At 45.2% G+C, this 5,948-nt stretch overlaps 1 pseudogene; it reads right to left on the reverse strand.

Annotated features, from left to right (window-relative positions):
* Positions 1 to 4,207: 4,207 nt before the first annotated feature.
* LOC106696884 lies at positions 4,208 to 5,725 on the reverse strand (annotated as a pseudogene).
* Positions 5,726 to 5,948: the final 223 nt, after the last annotated feature.

Genomic DNA, 5,948 nt, shown 5'->3' on the forward strand with positions numbered 1-5,948 from the left:
CCAGAATATAGATGATTGGAAAAGCAGACAAGGCCCAAAACTATGTAGGAAAAAGCACCACTTGCAAAAAGCTGATTCCAGGATTATCTTAGTCTAAATAAGAATAAAAATATACCAGAAAAAGATAATGAATTTGGAGAGTTTCATAATGCAGGCATGTCAACCACCAAATAGTTTTTGTTTATTATTTTAAGCCCCATTTTAGATACAATCCTGAAAAAAAGTTCAGTTATAAAAATAAATCATGTGCGTATTGCATATATGAATTAAATGTATTTTGTTTAATCCTTTAAAATATGTCAAATAGAAATTATCTTTAATTTTTTTGAGGTAAGAAAATTGAAATTGATGAAGTTATCTAAAATGTTTAACAAAGATTGGAGGAGTTGTGTTTCAACCCAAGTTTTTTAAGTCCATACATTGATTATGTTGAACACAACAAAGTTGAGTGCCTACCATGGGCAAAGTACAACAGTGTGCATTGATTTCAGCAAGCAATTAACTAAAGTTATTTAATTGTAAGTTTGATAAATACCACAAAAAAAGACAAGAACAAATTAAATGTATTTTATTAAGGGTTAAGGTTCAGAAAGGCTTCCTTGAGAAAGTACTTAAAGTAGAAATCATATGACCAGTTACTTAATAGAAGGATGAGTGCCTGTTGAAGCAGAAGAGAGAGTATAGAGGCAGACCTTGAAACAGACATGAATGTGGCATATGTGAAGAATGAAAGACAGCTCATGTCAGAGTAACAAAGAAAGAAGTAATGATCACTGCCAGCTAAGGCAGGAGATGTGGGCAGAGCCAAATAATGTTTTCTCTTATACTAAGAGCAGTGGACAGCCAATGAAAGGCTGTCCTCAAGGTAGAGACAAAGTAATAAGATCAGATTTGGGTACAAAACAAAGAATGAACTGCAGTAGAATGAAAATGGATAGGGAAAAACCAAGATGGTGGCATAGGTAAACACCGGAAATTGCTGCCTCCCACAACAACTTCAAAAATACAACAAAAAGACAAAATGGACATCATCCAAAACTACAGGAAGGCTGGCTGAGTGGAAATTCTACAACTAGAAGGAAAGAGAAAAGCACACTGAGACTCAGAGGAGCTGCAGAAGTAAAGTACAGAGGTACGGAGGCAAGAGCGCACGCACGGAAAAGGGCTGGCACCCGAGGACGCGGCTGTCTTTTTGAATCGGGAGGGAGTCACAAGCTCCCGACTGCTCTGAACTCCAGTTCCGGGAAGTCTCTGGGACCCAGGACTCATACGGGGAGAAACTGGACTGTCTGGCAGCAGGCAGAGCTCGGAACTTGAGGGCAGCTTTCCCTCAGAGGTGCTTGCAGCAATTACCGGGACACTGAGACACCGGGCCCCTTAGGGCAGGGCTGAGGATCAGCCATAGCTGCTTGCTCCGCCCTTTGATTCCTTGAGATCCTGCCCCACCCAGGCTGCAGCAGAGGCTTTTGCATATGAATGCCTTGGCCCTTTGCAATCTGAAAATTACCTAACAAATTGCAGCTGGGCCAGACAGACCCAGAACTTCCAAGAGAAGGCCAAAGGCCCCACAAAAGCTTGCATTGATTCACAGCTGGGCCTCATCTGGGCACCTCCAAACCCCCAAAAAAGGAAAGGGAATCTGCAGATCTCTCCATAGCTCCTGCTGGGTAGCCTCAGGCAGAGGCTAAATTAGCACCTCCTTAGATCCAAGAGCCAGTGTACCCAGTGGTCAGAGTGGGACCATCCAGAATACAACTCCACAGATCCATAAGGAATACATTCAGTGAGCACCAAAGCCCCACTGAAGCAAGTCTTGCCCCCTAAGGGTGTCTCCAGCACAGAAGTACTCCCACTGTAGACACAGCTGATTCTCACAGCCAACTGGCCTGGAGGTCAATTCCTCCCAGTGATAACTACAACAATCAAGGCTTAACTACAACAAGACTGTGCACAAAGCCCACAAAGGAGTGGACCAAGAGTGTCCACCTCAGGTAATTGGGGAGGCTGAGCCACTGGGCCCTATAGGACACCTAGCACACAAAGCCACTCTACCAACACAGGGAAGCATAAAAAACTCGGAGACAAAGAAACAGGTCACAATGACAGAAATGGAGGAAAGCAAATGATTGGATATAGAGTTCAAAACCACGGTTATAAGGTTTTTCAAGAATTTTATGGAAACCGCCGATAAATTTAGTGAGAACCTGGAGGATATGAAAAAAGACCAACTAGAAATTAAGCATACACTGGCTGAAATAAAGAATAATATACAGAGATCCAACAGCAGACAAGAGGATCCCAAGAATCAAGTCAAAGATTTGAAATACGAAGAAACAAAAAATACCCAACCAGAAAAGCAAAAAGAAAAAAGAATCCAAAAATATGAAGATAGTGTAAGGAGCCTCTGGGACAACTTCATGCATACCAACATCCAAATTATAGGGTGCCAGAAGAAGAGAGAGAGCAAGATATTGAAAACATATTTGAAGAAATAATGACAGAAAACTTCCCCTACCTGGTGAAAGAAATAGACTTACAAGTCCAGGAAGCGCAGAGACCCCCAAACAAAAGGAATCCAAAGAGGACCACACCAAGACACAACATAATTAAAATGCCAAGAGCAAAAGACAAAGAGAGAATCTTAAAAGCAGCAAGAGAAAAAAAGTCAGTTACCTACAAGGGAGTACCCATACGACTGTCAGCTGATTTCTCAACAGAAACTTTGCAGGCCTGAAGAGAGTGGCAAGAAATATTCAAAGTGATGAATAGCAAGAACCTACAACCAAGATTACTTTATCCAGCAAAGCTATCATTCAGAATTGAAGGTCAGTAAAGAGCTTCACAGATAAGAAAAAGCTAAAGGAGTTCATTACCACCAAACCAGCATTATATGAAATGCTGAAAGGTATTCTTTAAGAAGAGGAAGAAGAAAAAGGTAAAGATAAAAATTATGAATAGCAAATACATATCTATCAACAAGTGAATCTAAAAATCAAGTGAATAAAAAATCTGATGAACAGAGTAATCTGGTGAATATAATAGAACCAGTGGCATGGAAAGTGAGTGGACTGACAATTCTTGGGGGAAAAGGGGTTTGGGGGTGCAGGAAGAGACTGGACAAAAATCGTACACCTATGGATGAGGACAGTGGGAGGGGTAAGGGCAGAGGGTGGGGTGGGAACTGGGTGGAGGGAACCTATGGGAGGAAAAAAGAGTTACAACTGTAATAATCTGAACAATAAAAATTTATTTAAAAAAATATAAAAAAATAAAAAGAAAGAAAGAAAATGGATAGAGACTCAATCAAAAAATTGCAGATGATCTAAACAGACACCTCATCAAAGATTATTGATGACTCATAGCATGTGAAAATATGTTCCATATTGTAAGTCATTAGGAAATTGCAAATTAAAACTATAATGAGGTGCTAGTAACCACCTATTAGAATGGCCAAAATCCAAAACACTGGCAACACTAAATGTTAGCCAGGATGTGCAGAAACAGGAATTCTCATTTCTTGCTGGTGGGAATGCAAAATGACACAGCCGCTTTGCAAGATAGTTTGGCAATTTCTTACAAAGCTAAGCATGTCCTTCCCATAAGATGCAGTAACCACACTCCTTAGTATTTACTCCAGGAAATTGAAAACTTATGTGTGCAAAAATGCTTGCATATAGAAGTTTACAGCAGTCTTATATATAATCCTCCAAACCTGAAAACAACAAAGATGTCCCTCAGTAGGTGAATGGATAAATACACTGTGAATAGAATATTATTCAATGCCCAAAAGAAATGAGCTATCAAGCCTTGGTAAGACATGGAGGAACCTTAAGAGCATATGGATTTGGTACATTGTTTACTGCTCATGTGCTCCAACATCTGAGTAGAGTTGTGACAGAGACTGGTTTGGGAAGCCAAACTGTTTAGTATCTGACTCCTTAGAGGAAATTTTACTGACCAAAATACAGGTTCTGAACTCAATTTACCTGTGTTTTTTTTTAAAATATATTTTTATTGATTTTTTACAGAGAGGGAGGGAGAGGGAGAGAGAGTTAGAAACATCCATGAGAGAGAAACATCGATCAGCTGCCTTCTGCACACACCCCACTGGGGATGTGCCCGCAAACAAGGTACATGCCCCTGACTGGAATCAAACCTGGGACCCTTCTGTCCGAAGGCCGATGCTCTATCCACTGAGCCAAACCGGTTAGGGCATGGCCTTAATGTTCTTGAGCATCTCCAGGAAGGCCTGCGGGGATGGTGCCTCCACATTCTGGAAGGTCTCCTGGACTCTGTTGTACAGGAAGAAGTATTTCACCTCCAGCCAGATGAACCCGAAGTGATTCTCATCGAACAGGATGAAGATTGCAGGGAAGCGCCTGGGGTAGGCTGAGCCAAGTAAGGTAACAGTGTCCACAGCATAGAAACACATCCTGCAGGTTCTAGGGTAGTTCTGGTCTCTTGAGCGCACGCCCACAGGCAGAACAAATGGAACAGGCTGCTCCTCCGCAGCTGCAGCCCCAGACTCCCCGACTCTGGGCTGGGCAGGGCTCTGCCAGCCATGGCCCTCGCTTTCCTCAGTCCCCTCTTCTTGCTTCTGCTGCTGCTGCTCCCGGATCACCTGCTCGTCCATCTCCTGGACCACGCGGGAGAGCTCGTTGAAGTTGCGGAAGATCTCGCCATCTCGCAGCTGGATGCGGCGCATGAGGTGGATCTCTAACGTCTTCTTGGAGAGTCCCGTGATCTTGGTGACCCTGGCATACTTCCCATGGAAGCTGAGCATGGCAATCTTTAGGCCGAAGTCATCGTAGTAGTCTTGGAAGAGGCCTGGCCTGATGAGGTCATCCGGGTGGTTGGGCGGGAGATAGAGGCGGCGGTAAGTCAGGCAGTCATACCACTGTCTGTCCTCCAGCACCAGCCCCCCTTCTTCCCTAAGCTGCGTTGGTAAATCCGTTCTGTGGTCTGTCTTCTTGCACTGGGTGGTGAACCTGTCCTTCTGAATCTGCATGTGGCTGTAGTGGGGGCTGCTGTTGGGGCCTTCCATGCACTCCACCGTGGCTGATCTCCTCTCCGTCAGGCGAATTCTGAACGAGGGCTTGAAATGTATGGGGCCACCCACATGGGTGTGAAGGGAAGGCCTGTATGTCCAACCAGTAATGCATAAGCCGTCCAACACGACATTCACTAGTGTTCTATAGTGCTCAGTATCTAGCTGCCACAATCCCAAAATGTTTCTGTATGGGAACAGCTTCGCATAGACTTCTCGATAAGACATACCTATTGTCTCCAGGTTCTGCAAGTTTTCACAAACGCCAAACTCCTCCCGGCAGCGCCTTCTCCAGATGCTGTCGATGTGCAGGATGTGGTGGAATTTGGTGCAGGTCTGCGCCAAGCTGGACAGGTCGGTGCCGGGGAGCGAGGCAAAGATCTCCACGAGAATCTCCAAGGGCAGGTCCTGCAGCGAGCAGCGCGGGGCCTGCAGGGAAGGCATGGGGCTCAAGGTTCCTCCACTGTCGGCACAACACCGCACTGCTGCGTCCGCCTCCACGTGCTTTTCTGCCGGGGCCGGCTTGCCATCGGCCGCTGCCTTTTCAGCTGGGCGCTGGCGCTTCTGAGGACACCACTTGCCCTCCGGCGCTGCCATCTCAGCTGCGTGCTGGTGCTTCTGAGGACACCTACATCCCCGCGAAGAGCCCACACCACAGAGGCAAGCGGACTCTTCCATGCCTCCATAGGTAACAGCCACCACAGTGTGGGCCGCTCCGCCTCAGCCAGGCTTTAAGCTGGCTCCTCCCGGCCACGCCCCTCAGGGAGGAGCCAATTGTAGGACTTTTTTTTTTTAATCTTTTTATTGTTGTATTGCTTAAAGTATTACAAAGAGGATTACATATGTCTCCTTTTTTTCCCCGCCCTTGACAATCTCCTGGCCTCCCCTACCCCCCAGTGTC

Source organism: Myotis lucifugus, unplaced genomic scaffold (genome assembly GCF_000147115.1).
Source record: "Myotis lucifugus unplaced genomic scaffold, Myoluc2.0 scaffold_34, whole genome shotgun sequence".
NCBI classification, from domain to species: domain Eukaryota; kingdom Metazoa; phylum Chordata; class Mammalia; order Chiroptera; family Vespertilionidae; genus Myotis; species Myotis lucifugus.